The following is a 20133-nucleotide window of genomic DNA, read 5'->3' on the forward strand; positions in this document are numbered from 1 at the left end:
CAAATTTTGCAGTTACTTTGGATCTATCACCTATCCCATAACTGGTTGCTGCTTGGCAGCTACCCAGCACCAGGACTAAGACAAGTGGGACTGATGTCATCTCTAGCTCTTCGCTTATTTTGACTTTGATTTATTTGGAGCGGAGGCATTGTTGTTAAGAAAAAGAATGCCACGTAGGTTATCTAGAAATAAAGCACATTAAAACTCATTTGGAAGAATGTCTCTCAGTTTCATATATAGTTAACCTAAATCTATCCTGTAGTGTTCCCGGAGAACCAGGAGATTTTCACTACGAGAAAGCATGAGACTGTCTTCAGACAACTTCTACAGAGAAAACTACATCTAGGACTGGAACATAAACCAAAAGTCTTAATTCTGAGTTGAAGTGTCAACATTTGAAGTGGATCCCTATACATTTCATCGCCAACAAACAGAAATAGTTAACTCAGGAAGAGAGTACCAAAAGAATATGAAGAGTTGAAACTAATAGAGTTGAAAAAAAAGTTTTATATGTTTTCCTATCCTTTGACTAAACTTCTTTGTTATTGCTTTTTATTTATTAATGAGGAGAGGTATTAGATCTGGGCCTTTATAATTAATAGACCGTTTTTTAGACGTAGATTCTGTCCATTGTGCTATTTACTGTTTTTCAAAAGAGAGGTCCCACTCCTTTTAACTTCCTCTTTGTCTTTCAAAATAATTACTTGAAATCTTTTCCCTGGTGTTTTTCCTTAGAAACAAAAAATTGGGGGAGGGACGGAAAGTGGAGAATTGTGGAAAATGTTTTAAGGGAACTTAATGTTTTTTTTATGCTTTTTACTTTCCTTGCCAAGTTTAAGCCCACGTAGTCTTGACTAGAGACTAAATACAGGAACGATTCAGATGAATGGAACCAGATTAAAATACAGTCACATACTCCTACATTATATTTTGAGAAGGGGTCTTTTCAATGCAATAAATATGTATAATAAACACCCAGTACCACTAATGTCTTACAATTTTATGGTGTTTTACAGTTTGCCAAGGGCTTTCACTTTATCTTATTTTAATCTTGTGTAAAAATACCCAACAAGCTGAACTGTTCCTTTCAGAGTTTTCAAAGTCTTCAGCAAAACAAGACTGAAAAACATATGTAATGGCATGTAAAAACAAAAGTATTTCTTGAGATTTTAAGACAGTAGAACCCAGAGATACCAGACACCCATGGGGTAGTCCTCCCCCACTTTCTGGGTGGGTAGGAAACTCCAGGGCAGTCAGAAACACAGTGGGATACGCATAGAGGATGAGAGTGAAGTTCTAGCACTTCCCAAACTTCAGCTTCTGGTGCAGCCTCTCACCCTTTAAATTTATCAGGTATGATGCAATATTTGTCCACTTTGTCTTTCAAGTTGCAAGAGACACATATTAAGCTCACCAAGTGGTCTCCTTAAATCCCCTCTCTCATGATATTGGGTTACCATGAATTTTATCTGACTCTTCTTCTTTGGGAGAGCTTTGTTTAAAGACTTTTCTTCAAAAGTTCCCCTCAAAAATCAGCTTCTATGCATTAATTCCTGACCCTTTTCTGCTCTTGTGGGCAAGGAGACTTTAGGAATTATCTAACGAGTTTTGGGCACATAGTTTTTGCAAGGCCTGTAGGGTGTTCTGCCTCAGTGTGATGTCTGGTATCTGCTGGTCTCAGCCAAAACTTCTATTTCAAATAAAATTTTGAAAAGCAGTGTAGTAACACTATGCATTGCTGTGCAGAGAAGTAAATGCTGTGAGAACTGGTTCCCCATCAAAATCAATGACAATCACTTCACAATTCATCCCTGATACTAAATGCATGGCTTCACATATCAGAAGATCATCGCTCAACATTTTTGAGTGCCCACTTATAGATGAACTAATATGATAGAATTCAGTAAATATTCACTAATGATCTTCTAGATGCCAAGCCCAGACAAAACAAAAATATTTGAAAATAATTGAAAACTCACATTTGATATTCATAAAATGAGGGACTAAAGTAAGAGCAACACATGAAATCTTTTTTATTCTTTCTGTGACAAAGACTATTAGCCATTCCATTGTCTTCTTGGGCTCAGAGCTAGATTACATTTTCTAGCCCCATTTGCAGACATGCATGACTATGTGCCCAATTCTAACCAATGGAACATGTGTCCCTTCTGGGACAAGCTGTGTAGGCAGCTTCTGTGCCTTTTTCACACCCTCTTTTTCTCAATCATTACCTGGATGCCTTGCTCCCACCCCTAGATACTCTGATTTAATTCATATGGGGCGCAACCTCGGTATCCAAATTTTTAAAAGCTCCCAAGTGACTCTAATGTGCAGCAAATCACTACCCTAGGGGAATAGCTGGAGGAAACCTGGGGTCTTGAGTCACCACATGGAAGAAAGCCATCTGTTCATCAGGACCATGACTCTTGAACTATAACATAAATAACAAATGAATTTTTGGAGTCTCTTTGAGAAAGCATTGTCCTAATTCATATACTTAATAAATTAGCAAAACATACAAGAAAAAAAATCATAATGCTCAAGGTTCTAAGTAGGTAACTCATGTGTACTTATTTATATTGCTTTTGCTTCTGAAAAGTTATATTAAAATATTATATAGGAAATAAAGACATTTCTACCATTTAAATCCGTAAGTCTATTCTTAATAATGTATCAAAATAAAGTAATTCAACAGAAAAAAGTAGATGAATATAAAAGATCTCTATGTGGGCTTGTTGAAAATAGAAAAAAAAAAAAGAGTAAACAATCTCAATGTTCCAAATGTTCACCTGCTGCCTGGCTTTCTATTGATTTTAGAATAAAATCCAAGATCTTTATTCTGACCAAGGCCTGTTCTGCCTTATCTTGCCTTACTTTTCTTTTCTTTTTTTTTTTTTTTAATGGGCACAGCTGCATGGAAACTTTTCTTGCACTAACTGTATTTTAGCCACTGGCCTTTCTGTTGGTGCCTTGAAGACATGCAGCTCCTTCTACCACAGGCCTTTCTTTGCACATGTTCTTTGGCTTAGCGCACAAGTGTCTTCCCTAAACACAAGTGTCTTCCCTCTTTCCCTTCATGTGGCTTGCTCCTTCTCATCTTCCAAGCTGCAGCTGCAATGTCATTTCCATGGGAAACCTCTTTGATTAGGTCTGGTCATGCAATAATACACTCTCATCACACTCTACTATCCACTTTCCCCTTACAGTATTTTTCACAACTTAATTAAGAAAGTGTTTGTTATTATTTGTTTAATGATTTTCTTTCTTATTGGGCTAAGGCTTTAGAAAGACAAGCAGCCTTTCTATCTTGTTTGGTGCTGTTTTCTCCTACTACCTGTGAGGCACAGAGCGGACAGTCAATAAATATTTGGGGAAAGAATAACTTAATCCAAGTCCTACTACCCTTTGTTTTAAGACACAAATGCGTTGCAAAGTTTTCTTGTGAAGTTTGTGGCTGGTGAAATCAAGAACATGAACCTGTTGATTTTCACTACTTCATTTTCACCAAGATCTAATGAACTGTACTTTCTCTGGCTTAAGACCAGTAACTGTTTTCCCAAATGAATCATTAGAAAAGGAAATGCACTCTTGAAATGGTTTGTATTTGCAATAGAATAAAAAAAATTGTTATTACGTGACTGAACCAGTGTAATCTTTAGTGCTTATCTAAATTTATTAAATGCCCTCAGGATCTGTTTCCCAGATTAGCCCCTGTGATCTGCTGCTATTCCAGGAACAACATCATGTTCTTTTTCTTTTTTTATTTTGACTTTAGCCTTATGTCCTTTTATAGCATTTCCTAAGGAAGTTTATCTGTATTCACATCCTTAATAGAAACTTTTGAATGTTTAGTATTAAATGCAGGTGTATGAGCCTATATTTCCAGACTTATATGATGCATAATAAAGGGGATATAGGTGTTACTTAAGTTTTTTTGTTTGTATAAATACTATGAGTATCTTTCATTCCCACAAACTGTCATTTTTGGGGAAACCACTTGCTGGTTTCTATTGCTCTGTTCACGTAGCTATAGCATGATTCAGAACTAAGTTCGTTGCTGTAAAAACACTTGTGTCTGGCTCAGAATCCCACTGGGCTCACACCTACCACCGTCCTCATTGGTATTCCTCCAGGAACACAGCTCCTTGCTCTTAGCCTCCACGGTTCTCCTCACTAGATTCTCTGCTCTCACGCTAAAGAGTTCAGGGCAGGACAATATCAAGTTTTCCATGAAAGTTGCTGTGGGTTAGCGGGAGCCAGGGTATAGTCAGGAGGTGACAGAGTCTACTTGTTGGATAAGAGCCCACTGGCTGGGTAAGCTCTGCTTTGTGCTTAGAGAATGAGTAGCAGCCACTAAGACTGCTGCCTTCTAGGCTGTCTTGATTCGGCGAGGAGTCTGCTGGCTGGAACTGGAGCCCGTGGTAAGTAGGGGAAACACTGCAAAAGTCACATTGAAGGAGGTGCTACGACAGCAGCTACAGAAAGAAAGGTCTGTAGCATCAGTTTAATACTACAGCTAGGTGTGGCAGACACTGGTAGATGCAGAGTTGGGTGACACAAACAATGAGGTGCTTGGGAGGAGCATTGAAAGAGGACAGAATTGAGGGAGGGAAAAGCAGAAAAGAGACCATTTGGACAGTTGGATGAGCAAAAGTAAGGATACAGAGGTGGTTTGAGCAGGGGTGTGCCAGGGCTGTGAGTGGTACAGTTCTGTTGGAATATAAAGGGTCAATGAGGGCGAAACATGCTTTGTGTTTTATGGGGACTTTAAATGACAGGGTGACAACATCAGTCAGTCATGAGAGGTTTGTGAGTGCCCTAGAGCTATAATTGGAAATGCATTCTAGGAAGGTTAATATGACATGCATGTGTCAGATGGCTCAGGGGATGAGAGAGCTATTAAAAAGTTGATACAATAACTAATAAGAATCTAAGGGAGAAGGCAGGTGGAAAGAAAGGAAAGGAAGAGGGGGAGGCAAGTCGTTGCTGAGGATAACATAAATGATTTAATAACTGCATGAGGATGGAGGGGGAAGAGTAAGAGAAAATGAGTGGTGTGTTCTAGACAAACTCCAGGCAAGACTCTAAGCCTGCAGCTCCAGTGCAAATACACAGGGAAGCTGGAGGTGGAACTAGCCTAGGAGCAGTGAAAGAGGCAGAGGGAAAAAGAAAGAATAGACTATGGGTACTTTAAATTTTTATTATGTCTCCAGGGCATGTTAATATTACTTATTTTATTTCAGAAAAAAAGTTTAGATTTCACCAAAGTTCTAAAGATATGGAGCAATGTTTCTTGACCAGTATCAGTATTTTCAGTTTCCCTTAGTGCCCTCCAAAATTGTGTTTAATCCTTATTACAAGTGTAAAGCAAACATATTGTAATTGCCTGTTTACTTATTTCTGTTCTGTAATGTCCTCTGTACTCTTCAAGGCCAGCAGCAGGCATGATTCTAACCACATCCCCCGGCCTTGAGTTGATGGTGGGGGTGGGGAGGAATATCATTATCTGTCTTTTTATTAGTTTCTTCACCAACATCACAGGGATTATTCCAGGGGTCCTCAAACTTTTTAAACAGGGGGCCAGTTCACTGTCCCTCAGATAGTTGGAGGACCGTTGGAGAGTGTGGCGCACATTCCACACATGCGCACTGTGGGCCTGGGATGAGTTGGCTGCTCAGCAGGACAGGCAGCGGTGGCAAAAACACCCGGTGGGCCGGATAAATGTCCTCGGCGGCAGGCCGCATGTGGCCTGTGGTTCGTAGTTTGAGGACGCCTGGATTATTCAATACTTAGTTTATAGGACAGGAGTGAGGTTGGGTAAGATGCTTTTCCTGGTGTCTGGCACACAGTAATTGCTCAAATTACAGGTCGTTATTGTTACTTTTCATGAACAGAGTACTGAATCCTTGTGCCTTCCAGATAGGCTCATAAAGACAAGAAGCTTTTCTACTCTTCCCTTTTGGATCCTTCTGCAACCAATGATCTGTATAACTGTCATTTCCCAACACTGTCAATTTTTACCTAACTTATAAGGGTGGTGGCTTCCACGGTCTCCTTCACAGAGTCTGGACAAAGAAAAAGCAGAAACAATCTGTTGAAGGAAGAGAGGAACTACTCACTTGCATGGTGAAAAGCTTAGATTTGACTATTTAAACAGTGATTTCACTAGAGCATGGCTATTTGAGTAAGGGTAAGTTAAATTACATTTGCCTTGGCCCAAGAGCTATATTTGGCACTATGACTCAGCAACATTACCTGTATGTAAAAGTATTTCTGGAAGTTATCCTGGTAAACAATCAGCTATGAGGCCTTTATACCACCATGTTTCTAAATTGAGGTATGTGCAGCAAATACTTGCCAAAATGGAGTGATCCTGAAGTATATTGCTGGTGCACTGATTTTCCTTAAAGATATAGGAAGATAAACTTTTTTTTTCCATAAAGGCAACTTGGATGTATTATTTAGTCATTCAAAAAATATTTGTTGCATTCAAGCAGAATGGCAGATGCTGCAAAAATCTAATCTGGAAAAGGGATATGACTCTTTAGTGGAGGTGGTGGGGTTATAAGGCAACGCATAAAATTTGTATACATTTTTAAATTGAAACACAAGATGATAAAAAATGTCCTCTCTGGGCCTGGCACAGTGGCTCATGTCCATAATCCTAGCACTCTGGGATCCTTGGAGGTGAGAGGATCTTTGGGGTCAGGAGTTCAAGACCAGTCTGAGCAAGACCCTGTCTCTACTAAAAATAGAAAGAAAATTAACCGAGCAACCAAAAATATGAAAAACTAGCTGGGTGTGGTGACGCATACCTATAGTCCCAAATGAGCTGGAAAGGCTTAGGAAGGAGGATAGCTTGAGCCCAGGAGTTTGAGGTTGCTGTGAGCTAGGCTGACGCCACGGCACTCTAGCCTGGGCAACAGGGCAAGAGTCTGTCTCAAAAAAAACAAAAAAAAAACTTTCCTCTCTGAGATAATGCAGTGGCATGGACTCCAGGCATCTCCCTACACTAGGCTCAGGGCCTGTGAGGAATGAGGGGCCAGGACTGCTGGTGTCTGTGATGGAAATGTGGACTGCAGGGGACCTCCTGCTTACCTTTTCCCTGCAGTGGAGAATCTGTCTTGGCTCAGAGCCCATCTGGCTGGAAGCCTTACTCCCCTCTCTATGCTGCCATCTGGAGTTTCCATGCTTCAGAGGGTCTTTGTCACCTCCTTGCTGAATTCCAGTGTCCTCCTTTAGATGCTCTATTGGACAAGTGGTTATCTGTTTGTTGTTTTGCCTCTTGTTTGTGAAGGAGGTGAGTGTCGGTTGCCTCTAGTCAGCCATCTTGACGCCATCTCTTGACTTTCTCTTTGTTATGAGTTTGAATAGAAAGTTGAAAGGAGCTGGAGATATATATATATATATATATGTATTTTTTTTTTTTTTGAGTCAGAGTCTCACTCTATTGCCCAGGCTAGAGTGCCAGGGCGTCAGCCTAGCTCACAGCAACCTCAAACTCTTGGGCTCCGGTGATCCTCCTGCCTCAGCCTCCTGAGTAGCTGGGACTACAGGCATGCACCACTATGCTCAGCTAATTTTTTTTTCTATATATATATTTTAGTTGGCCAATTAACTTCTTTCTATTTTTTTAGTAGAGACAGGATCTCACTCTTGCTTAGGCTTGTTTTAAACTCCTGACCTTGAGCCATCCACCCGCCTCAGCCTCCCAGAGTGCTAGAATTACAGACATGAGCCACCGTTCCGGCAAGGAGAAATATCTTTTCATCCTTCTGCCCCTCCTTCACCCTGAAATTAATGCCTTGTTAAAATATACAGACAACTAGTAATGGCCATAAAACACCCTTTTAAAAAATTATGTAAACTCCATAAAACATATACTGTGTAGACAAGTATATACACGTGTGGAGTTTTAGATACACCTAGAAAAATCTAGAAAAGTTTTAAAATTAGACATTTAAATACGGGCTCTAAAACTGGGGCAAATTTGATATACCATATGTCTTGGTCCAATTGTGCTGCTATAACAAAATATCACAGACTAATTATAAATGATAGAAATTTATTTCTCACAGTTTTGCACACTGGGAAGTCTAAGATCAAGTTGTGGGCAGTTTTGGTGTCTGGTGAGGGCTGTTCTCTCTTCTTACAAGATGACTCCCATGGCTCCCATGACTTCCAGGGTTTGTAGTGGAAGCACTAAAAGGGCCTAAGCCAGCTGACTGTAACTCTTTTATAAGTGACGAGTCCAGTCATGAAGGTGGAACACCAAAAGCAATCACTTCCCAAAAGTCCCCACCTCTTAATACCCCTAAGATGGAGATTAAGTTTCAACATGAGTTTGAAGAGAATACATTTGAATCATGGCATTATAAAACATCAATGAAAAATTACTTCTAGAATTTTGCCTACCAAATTCTTAAAAATTTAAGCATATTAAAGAGAAGGTGAATTTTAATGAAAATAACTAATTATAGATTTCACCAAGGAAAAGTAATTATATGACTTTTAGTTAATACTAAGTAGTTTAATGTAATATAAAACATCTGGATGTCTGGTTAAAGGATTATGTGAGAAATATTGATAACCAGCATATTAATTATTAATAAGCTTCATTTTAAATGTCTAATGTACTTTACTTTTTTAAGTCATGAATTAACACTCTTGAAATGCTAACAATATTAATCCAATGAGCTATTGTCATAAATACTACACATGAAAATAATCTAATCAAAATTATTACTATGCCTAAGTAAAATAATTTGACTATTTTCGGTTTGAATAAATAAAAACTTATAGTTTCCTGAAGTATTTCATTTAACTGGCAAAAATATGAATTACTGTGTGAATATTTAGTTTTTCCAGAAATCAATGTCTGTACTAAATTTGAATACTGTTGGAGCCAGCCTAGCCTCTTTTGTCTTACAAATAAGAACTTAGAATTCTTGTTCTATTCTCCATCTATATTACTTTTAATACTTAATATTATTTGTGTAAATGGTTCCCCTACTTCTCTTTTCTTCTGTTTTACCAAGTCAATATTGAACTTGCACCAAGAAATAAACAGCATTTCTAGATTTGCCAGGGCCAGTTCAAAGAAACCAGGGCTCATGAAGTTATCATCACAGAGATTTCTCGAATGAAAAGGCATTGTTGTGAAAATACTCTAGATAAGAATATTAGTGGGCATGTAGATGCTGTTGCTTCCTTATGCCTCTTTAATTGTTTACAGAGATGCATCTGAACTTTGGTGATCAGTATGGCCCATCTGAAATGAAGAACCCTCCAGTTTGAAGGAGGTTTATATTCCAAAGCTTATATGTAATTAGGCCCAGGGAGGGCTCTTTAGAGCCATGCAAGGCAGTTCCTTGCTGTATGACAGGGACACTGCATTCTATTCCTTTCTGCATCACTTACCCTATAGTAACACCATTGCAAAATAAGGGTAACAAAGGACAATTGTGGGGAAATCTCAGATTCCATCCAACACATATTCATTGATTACCTGTTGTTTTCCACATAATGTAATAGATATTGAAGTGACAGAGTTGAAGAAGACATACTTTCAGCTTTCAAAAAGTTCAAAACTTTGTGGGAAGACAGACATATAGATAAATGTGATGCAATGTGTAGTTCAATAAAAGACATAACCACCAGAAATCATGGTAGCATAAAGAATGTAACTGCTAACCCATTTGCAATAGCTGGACAAGGAATTGGAAAACACTTCAGACAAGTGGAGCAAAAGCATGAGCAAGGACTTAGAAGACATAGAAATATGATTTATTTGCAGATACTGGGCATTCGGTGTGCCTAGAATATAAGGTGGCTAGATCATATGAAAAATATGACAGGAAAAAATTAGAGTTAAAATTAAAGCACTGGGCGTTTACTGAGTAGGTCCTTCTTTCTCAAAATTTAATAGTACTAACAATCACCTAGGTTGCTTCTAAAAATATACTGATATTTGGTTGGAGCCCCTTTTCTCCTGATTCAGTAGGTTTGGACAGAATTGGGCCCATTTGGGACAAAGAAGGAGACAGATTCTGCTATTTCTGGTGCAGGTTGTTGATGGACCACACTTTGAAGGATCTGGGAGGAGTGATGTGATCAAATTTGTGTGTATGCAGATAACTCTGTAAGTCTTATGAAGGAAAGTTGAAGGATGACAGTTCAGCCCCAGAAATACCCTTTTGGAGGTGTCAACAGAAAAAAAAGCCAAACTTCGTAAAATAATTTTAAAGAGATTTATTTTGAGCCAAATTTGAGGACCATGACCCGGAGCCACTGCCAAGAGGCCTTGGGCAAGTGGACTTGATGTGACTGGGTTATAGTTTGGTTTTTATATGTTTCAGGGAGACAGGGGTTGGTTACAGGTAAAGTCATAAATCAATATGTGGGAGGCATACATTGGTTTGGCCCCCAAAAAGTGGGACATCTTGAAGGGGGGGGTGCTTACAGGTTATAGGTGGGTTTAAAGATTTTTTGGATTGTAATTGGTCAAAGACATGAAGCTTTGTCTAAAGGCTTGGAATGTTTTAACAAAAGGAGCTGTTATCAGAGATAAGCCATCAGACATAGATTTGTTGTGTAAATTGAGGAACTGCAGGTTTGTCTTGCATACCCTTAGGCCTGTTAATGGGTAGTAAAGGAAGTCTCCAAGAAGGGAGGGGGCCATGATAAGGCATGTCTGACCTCCTTCCTCTTGGCAGACAATTTAATTTTAGGATATTCCTTTGGCCACGAGGGGCTCTAGTTAGTCAGTCGGTGAGGGTTGAGCCTTAAAATTTTACTTTAGTTTACAGAGGTATCAAAATAGTCTCAACAAGAGACAACAGGAGCCTGAATTAAGGCAGTAGCTATGTGAACGGGGAAGAAGAGAGAAGCGATAGGTATATCTGATAGGTCTTCACGATCAGTTGAGTGTGGTGCTGGAGAACTGATTCTGAGGTGACTAAACTGTGTGACTACAGAGTGAGTGGCAGCAGGAAGAGAGATAAGAAGTCAGAGTAGTTTGGAGTGGGTGGGAACAATAAGTTTAATTATAGACATAGAGAGTTTAAGGTATGGTATTAGCACAGTTTTCTTCCACCACAGATAGCATAGTCCATCCCTTTCTGGTTAGCTTAAGAAAAATGAGGAATCCACAGGGATCCTGGGACAACAGAAGGAATCTCAGGAGAGATATGCTGTTTACCTAGATTCAGGGACCATAATTCCATCCAGACTCTGTCCTATCTCTATTCTTGGCTTTCTGTAGTTCTTCCTTTTCTATTTCTCCCTGTCAGATTCAGTCACCTAGGGAAAAACTGAGCTCTAGTCTCTCTCTCTCATTCTCTCTTTCAGTTAAATTTCAAAATATTAAGGAAAGATCCCAATTGGTCTAGCTTTGGCCATATACCGATTACATGTCAAATGAGCTGTGTTTAGGAGTTTGGGATCACAAGCTAACACTGTAGCTCCTACAGAAGTCATGTGGACCAAGAGAGGGGAAAATTCCTAGGACAAAGATGTGGGGCAGATAATAATGTTGTATTTACCAAAGGTACCTATAGGACATCCGTTTAGGGAAGTCAAAGTTGAGAGAAGAATAACCAAGGGAAATATTATTTGTTGAGTGCCTTCTGTAGGGAAAACATATGGCAAACATTCTACCTGGTACACAGCTCATTAAGTCATTTCAACAAAAATCTTAGGTAGGTGTGACATTATCATGCACTCTCTGTCAGCTGAAGAAATTGAGTCTCTGAGAGTAGGTAGTGCAAAAACTTTCAGGAGAGTCCATACTTTTTACCATTTCAACCACACTAGCTAAATCCATGGCAGTGAATAAGTTCTCTCCTAGAAAGTGTACAAGGTGATAGAAGAAGAGAGTCTAGAGTGGAACCCACATGCAAGGAGTAAGCACTAAAAGAGGAGTCACAGAAGGGAACTAAAAAGAGGAAAACTATTACAATGGAAGAAAAGTTTGATGTGTTAAAACTAAGGGAAGCAAAGCTTTCAAAAAGAAAGACTTAAACAAGGGTATCAAAGTGGTGGAGAGAAGCCAGGACAAAAGAGTCGGCAGCATTTGGCAATTAAGGAAGCGCCTGGTACAGTTACACTGTCCCGCTATGACTGTGATAGTTTAGGAACTCACCATCCCTCACCTGGACTACTATAAAAGTCTCCTGCTTTGTGTCCCTGCCTCCATTCTCATCTCTACCAATCCATCTTCCACATTGACTGCAGAGTGATCTTTTAAAAGCAGGGATCTGACCATAGTACCTCACGTTTGCTTAGAAAACCCGAGAAGAAGCTCTGCATTGTTTATCTAGCAATGTATCACCATCACAAACCAGTCTCTAGCAATCCTTCTAGTTCATTATGCCTTTATTTATGCCTCATTACACTACTTAAAGTTCTCCAAGCATACAAGTTTCTTTCAGCTTCTGTGCTTTGGCACATGCTGCTCTTTCTGCTTGGGAGACTTGTTGAGCCTCCTTCTCCAACTTTGGCCACTGGTGGAAAGATTCTGTATCTCAGTTGTGGTGGTAGGTACATGGCTGTATACATTTGCAAAAACTCATAGAACTGTTAACGTTAAAAAATTAGATTTTACTTTATATAAATTTTACCTAAATAAACTTTTTAAAAGGATGTCTGGATAATCTCCAATATTTGGCAATTAAAACATTTCTAAATAACCAATGCATCAAAGAAAAACTTCCAAGAAAATTGGTAAATATAAAGTCAATGAAACCAAAAATTTTTTTAAGCTAAGTAAAATAGATATATCTTTAGCTAAACTGATCAATAAAAAATGGGAGAAAATGTAAATTATCGATATTAGGAATGAAAGAAGGGATATATTAATAAAAATACTACAGATATCAAAAGGATACTAAGGAGTATGAACAACTTTATGCTAAGACATTCAATAAATTAGCATAAACATAAAAATTCTTTAAAAACTACAGATTATCTAAACTGACAAAAGAAGAAATAGAAAATCTGAGTACCACTGTATCCAGTAAAGAAATTAAGTTCTTAAGTAAAAACCATTCTACAAGGAGAACTCCAGTCCCACAAGACTTTGACTTCGAATTCTACCAAAAATTTAAAGAAAAAATAATAATTTTACAAAATTCTTTCAGAAAACAGGGGAGGAATAAATATTTAGAATTCATTTTATGAGGCCAGCAGAATCTTGACATCAGAACTGAATGAAGATATTGCCAAAATACACAAACAAACAAACAAACAAAAACAACCTCCAAACTCCCAAAAAACAAAACAAAAAACAAACAAACAAACAAACAAAAAACAAGAAAGAAAAGAAAAAGAAAACGAATTGCCTCATTAAGATAGATGCAAACATTTCTAAATATGATTTGAATAAACAGAATCTGGGAATATATAAAAGGAAGATGATACCATGGCCAGGGAGAATTTATCCATGGTATGTAAGGTTGATTTATACTCAAAAAATTAAAAAACTCATTTTGACCTATTAACAGAATAAAGGTGAAAAAGCATATGATGCACACAATAGATGCAGGGAAAAAAACATTTTTTCAACATAAAAATGTTGAAAAATGATAAAATTCAACAACTGTTTATAATAAACTCTTTCACCAAACTATGAATAGTAGGTAATGTCCCTGATCTAATAAAAAGTAATCTATAAAAATCCTACACATAATATCTTACTTAATAGCGAAAGAACAAATCTCTTCACTATTTGGATTGAGAACAAGCCAATGATGTCCACTCTCATTATTCCTATTGAACATCATACTGGAGGAGCTAGCTAGAGTAATAAGATAAGAAAAAAAAAATAGGGTAACGACAGAGAAGAAGTAAAGTTGTCTTTATTTGTAGATGATATTGTCATGAACATAGAAAATCTTAACGAATGTACAAAAGTCCTAGAACTTATAAGTGAATTTAGCAGTGTTGCAAGATACAAAACATGTTTATATACTAGTAATTAACAATTATAAAATGATATTTAAAAATACTGTTTATAGTACTATCAAAATCACGAAATATGTTGGGATAGATCTAATGAACAACTGTGTATGCACAATTATACACCAAAAAGTTCAAAATATGGCTGCAATATAAAGGAAGACCTAGCTAAAAAGAGTGACAGGTTTTGTTCATGGGGATTGGAACACTTAATGCTGTTAAGATGCAAATTCTCCCCAAATTGATATATAGATTCAACACAATCATAATCTCAGTGGAATTTTGTAGAAATTGATGAGCTAATCTTAAAATTTATATAGATATGAAAAGTCCATTGAGTTATTCGATCTTCAAAATGATGAAGAAGTAGTTTTGTTTCCTTTGGATATATAACCAGAAGTTGGATTGCAGGATAATGTGGTAATTCTAATTTTAATTTTTTGAGGACTCTCCACACTGTTTTATGTAATGGCTGTACCAATATACATTTCTACTAACAGCACTCAAGGGTTCCCTTTTCTCCACATACTCACCAACATTTATTAACTTTTATTGTTTCTATAATAGAAACCCTAACAGATGTGAGGTGATATCTCACTGTGGCTTTGATTGATTGCATTTCCTGATGATTAGTGATGTTGAAAACTTTTTCATGTACCTGTTGGCCATTGTAGATCTTCTTTGGAAAAATGTCTACTCAGGTCCTTGGAATATTTGGCTTATTATGATATGGAGTTCTATGAGTTCCTTAATATTTTAGGTATTAACCCATTATCATATGTATGGTTTGCAAATACTTTCTCCCATTCTGTAGGTTGCCTTTTCATTGTGTTGATTGCTTCCTTTTTTGTGCAAAGCTTTTTAGTTTGGTGAGGCCCTACTCATTTATTTTTGGTTTTGTTGCCTGTACTTTTGGTGTCAAATCTGAGGAATCATTTCTAAGATCAATGTCAAAAACTTCCTCCTCTATTTTCTTCAAGCATATTTATAATTTTAGATTTGGCATTTAGTTTTTGATCCATTTGAGTTTATTTGTGTGCATGGTGTAAGAGAAGAGTCCAATGTCATTCTTTTGCATGTGAATATCCAGTTGTTCCAACACCATTTGTTGAAGACACTATCCTTTCCTCATTGTGTGATCTTGACATCCTTGTTGAAGATTAGTTGACTGTATATGCATGGTTTATTTCTGGGTTCTCTCTTCTATTCCACTGGTTTATGTGTCTGTCTTTATGCCAGTGACATACTGTTTTGATTACTGTAACTTTGTAATATATTTTGAAATCAAGAAGTGTGATGCCTCCAGCTTTGTTCTTCTTTCTCAAGATTGCTTTGGCTATTTGGGATCTATTGTGGTTCTATATGATTTTTATGATTGTTTTTTCTATTTCTGTAAATTATGCCATTGATATTTTGATTAGAGTTACATTGAATCCATAGATTGCTTTGGGTAGTTTGGAGAGTTTAACAATATTTCTTCCTCTGATCCATGAACATTGAATTACTTTTCATCTATTCATGTCTTAAATTTCTTTCTTGCTTTTTTATTGATACATAATAATTATCACATTTATGGGCTACATGTGATATTTTGATAAATAATACAATGTATAATGATCAAATCAGGGTAATTAGGATTATAAGATCTATCACCCCAAACTTTTATCATTTCTTTGTGTTGGGAACATTTCAAATAATCTGTTTTAGCTATTTTTAAATATATAATAAATTATTGTTAACCATACTCACTCTACTGTACTATCAAACACTTGAACTTATTCCTTTTATCTAACTATATTTGTGTACTCATTAACCAATCTCTCTTCATCCCCCCCACCCCACCCTTCCTAGCCTATGATAACCATCATTCTACTCTCTTTCTTCATGAGATCAACTTTTTTACCTCTCACATATGAGTGAGAACATATTATATTTGTCTTTCTGAACCTGGATTATTTTACTTAACATAATGACCTCCAGTTCTATCCATAGTGCTGGAAATGTATGTATTCAATTTCTTTCATCAATGTCTTATAGTTTGTGATATACAGACATTTCAATTTTTGATTAAATTTATTCATTAGTATTTTGATGAACTGAAATAGTATTACTTTCTTAATTTCTCTTTTAGATAGATTGTTGTTAGTATATCAACCACAATTGATTTTTGTGTGTTGATTTATACCCTACAACTTTCCTGAACTTGTTTATTAGTTCTAACATTTTTTGATGCAGTTTTTAGAGTTTTCTACATATAAGTTCATATCATTTTCAAATTATAATTATTCCTTTCTAATTTTGATGCTTTTTATTTCTTGTTCTTGCCTAATTGCTCTGGATAGGACATCCAGTACCATGTTGAATAAAGGGATGAGAGTAGGCATCTTTGTCCTCTTCTTGACATTGAAGTGCTTTCAGCTTTCATGTTGAGTAGATGTTAGCCATAGGGTGGCCATCTATGGCCTTTATTATGTTGAGGTATATTTCTTCTATTCTTAATTTGTCTAGAGTTTTTATCATGAAAGAATGTTGACTTTTTCAGCATCCTTTTCTTCATCTGTTGGAATGATAATGTGATTTTCACCATTCATTCTGTTAATATGGTGTTTCACACTTATCGATTTTGTATCTTAAACCATCCTTGCATTTCTGAAATAAGTCATGGTATAGGATCCTTTGAATGTGTTGTTGTATTTGATTTGCTAGTATTTTATTGAAGCTTTTTATATTTATGTTCAGCAGAGATACTGTGATTTTCTTTCCTTGTAGTTATCTTATTTGGCTTTGGCATCAAGGTAATTTAGGGCTCATAAAATGAATTTGAAACCATTCCTTTCTCTTCAGTCTTTTTGGAAGAGTTTGAGAATTGATAATAATTTTCCTTTGAAAAATTCCCTAAGCAGTCATCTAGTATTGGGCTTTTCTTTGTTGAGAGAATTTTGATTGCTGATTCAATCTCCTTGTTAGTTTTAACCCTGTTCAGATTTTCCATTTCTTCATGATTCAATCTTGGTAAGTTTTGTGTTTCTAGGAATTTATCCTTTTTTAAGATATCCAATTTATTGGGAAATTGCACGATAGTAATCTGTCACAATTCTTTATATTTCTGTGGTGTCAGTAATAATATCTTCTCTTTCATTTCTGTTTTCATTTATTTGAGTCTTCTCTTTTTTCAGTATAACTAAGAGTTTTTCAATTGTGTTTATCTTCTCAAAAAACGAGCTCTTAGTTTTGTTGATCTTTTTAATTGTTTTTCTTGTTTCTATTTAACTTAGTTCTTTTTCGATTTTTGCTTTTTCTTTCCTTCTGATAAATTGGGCTTACTTTGTTCTTCTTTTCCTTGAGGTGTAAATTAGGCTGCTTATTTGAAGTCTTTCTTTTCTCTTAATGTAGGTATTTATTGCTATAAACATGTTTCTCAGTACTGCTTTTGTCACATCACATAAATTTTGGTATGTTGGGTTTCCATTTTCACTTGTCTCAATGTATTTTTCAAATTTCCCTTTTGATTTCTTCTTTGACTCATTGATTGTCAAATTCAGGAATGTGTTGTTTAATTTCCACGTATTTGTGCTTTTTCAAGATTTCTCCAGTCATTCATTTCTAGTTTCATACCATTATGACTGGAAAGATATGTGAGATGATTTCGATCTTCTTAAATTTATTAATACTTATTTTGTGACCTAACATTCACAATTGATAAAAAATTAATGATAAAATACAAATAAACTATAAGTATTTGAGAAGGCAAAGGAAGTGTGTCATTGCAGATAAAATCATGTTTTCCGGAATTCAAGGTAACATCATGAAATAATACTGGGATTTTTGAGAAAGCTTAATAAAGTGCCTAGCTATAAGATAAATATATAATTTCTTAGACAAAATAAACAAATAGTGCATTTTTAATAGCAGTACAAAATAGGAAAACAAAAACACAAAATTTGTATGATCAATCTTACAAGAAATGTACAGACCTATATAAATTTAATACTAAGATAAAAAGAAGATTGAAATAAATGGGAAAACATGCTTCTTTTTAACTTAAAAGACAGAGCACTAAAAATATGACATTTCTTTAAAAATTACTTCCTAGATTTAATGAACTTCCAATAAAATCCCTAAAAGACACAAGCTAAGAAAATTTTGAAAAGAGTGAAAAGGCACTGGCACCACCAGGATTAAAATATAATTTAAACTATAAGAATCAAATCAGTCTAATCATAGTAATAGCAAAAAAAAAAAAAAAAAAGAGGAAAAACAGATCAATTGAACAGAATAGGTAGCCTAGAAACAGTTGTTATTATAAAATAATTATATGTATATGAAAAAGAAGGCATTATACAGCAAGGCAGAAGAAAATGTTCAGTAAATGGTCTTGGTGTAATGAATAAAATATTAATTTAGACTCTCATCCCATGGCATATGATAAAATAAATTCCAGGATAACATTTTTAAAAAAGCCTTTAAACAGATATAAATGAAGATTAACATTAATTAACTAAAGCATTGGAATACATGACAGTGGTAAAAAGCAACAAATTTGCCTACTTAAACATTCCCTTAGAAGGAAGTACCATGAAGGCAGGAGGTCTGGTTCATCGCTAGTGTCTATGTCTAGTACATGGTGTGTGTTCTACTAAATCTTCATGGAATAAAGGAAAACAACTGTTTTTATTTTTTTTTGAAAAGCCACATCACTACCATTTTTTCAAATGACAAATTGGAAAAAACATTTGTTACGTACATGAAGCATGATTAGTATCCTTACCTTATTAAAAGTTTATACAAATGATAAGAAACTTCATTAAGACTCATTAGATGGACAAGTATGTGAATGAACTGTCACAAAAGAGGAGATACAAACATTGATGAACATCGGGAATTGTGCCGCATGTTAATAACAAAGAATTACATATTATCGGGCAAATTATGAGATTTTTAAAAAATAAAAAATAAGAACATCCAATGCTGGTTTGAATGTAAGGATAACAGGTCATCTCATACAGCTTGTGGGGTTAATACAAAGTATTTAGAAGGATGATTTTGCATTCTTTATTGACCGCCTTAAAGATATTCACCACTTTTGATCCTGTAATTCCTTTTCAGAGAATGTATATTAGAGAAATTACCTGTTCGAAAGAAACAAATTTATGCAAAAAAGTTCATCATAGGATCACAGGTGCTAGTGAAAATTTGAGAACTAACTACATGTCCAACAATGGTAAAATAAGTGTTAAAATACTGTATGGTCACACGGTGGAATATTATGCAACCATTTAAATTATTTCCATAAAGATTTTTAAATACCATTGGAAAATCAATTATTTTAAAAGATATTGTAAGGAGATGATTATGTTGTGATGCCAACAATAAAAATATGCACAGAAAAAAGAGGATAATGATAGCATTATTTATCAGCATATACTCAAGGGGCAGGGACACTCTCTCTCTCTCCCTCACAATCCTAGCACTCTGGGAGGCCGAGGCGGGCGGATTGCTCGAGGTCAGGAGTTTGAAACCAGCCTGAGCGAGATCCCCCTTTCTACTAAAAATAGAAAGAAATTAATTGACCAACTAAAAATATATATACAAAAAATTAGCTGGGCATGGTGGTGCATGCCTGTAGTCCCAGCTACTGGGGGTGGGGGTGGGGGGGTGCTGAGGCAGGAGGATTGCTTGAGCTCAGGAGTTTGAGGTTGCTGTGAGCTAGGCTGATGCCACGACACTCACTCTAGCCTGGGCAACAAAAGTGAGACTCTGTCTCAAAGAAAAAAAAAGAAAAGAAAAGCCTATGATCTATATACCTTTATTTGTCCCAGAGGAGAAAACTGATACAGGAGGGGGGAGGGGAGGGGGAAGGGAGGAGGGGGAGGGGGAGGGGAGGGGAGGGGGAGGGGGAGGGGGAGGGGAGGGGAGGGGGAGGGGAGGGGAGGGGGAGGGGGAGGGGAGGGGAGGGGGAGGGGGAGGGGAGGGGAGGGGAGGGGAGGAGAAAATTGATACAGGAGAGGGGAGGGGGAGGGGAGGGGGAGGGGGAGGGGAGGGGGAGGGGGAGGGGAGGGGGAGGGGAGGGGAGGGGAGGGGAGGGGAGGGGAGGGGAGGGGAGGGGGAGGGGGAAGGGGTTTCAAAATCACTGAGCTGAGGAACAGGATTTGATATCAAGCAGGATGGCTCCCTCAT

The 20133-nt window shown here is 36.8% G+C and overlaps 1 protein-coding gene across 2 annotated transcripts in view; it reads left to right on the forward strand.

The window, feature by feature from the left end:
• Positions 1–4153: 4153 nt before the first annotated feature.
• ABCC9 (ATP binding cassette subfamily C member 9) overlaps positions 4154–20133 on the forward strand; it is a 146797-nt gene continuing 130817 nt past the window's right edge. For both annotated transcript variants that reach the window (XM_076007603.1, XM_076007604.1), the window contains exon 1: positions 4154–4421. The gene's annotated coding sequence lies outside the window, so the exon portion shown is untranslated. The remainder of the gene's footprint in view (positions 4422–20133) is intronic.

The sequence above is a fragment of the Microcebus murinus genome, chromosome 10 (assembly GCF_040939455.1).
Source record: "Microcebus murinus isolate Inina chromosome 10, M.murinus_Inina_mat1.0, whole genome shotgun sequence".
Classification (NCBI taxonomy): domain Eukaryota; kingdom Metazoa; phylum Chordata; class Mammalia; order Primates; family Cheirogaleidae; genus Microcebus; species Microcebus murinus.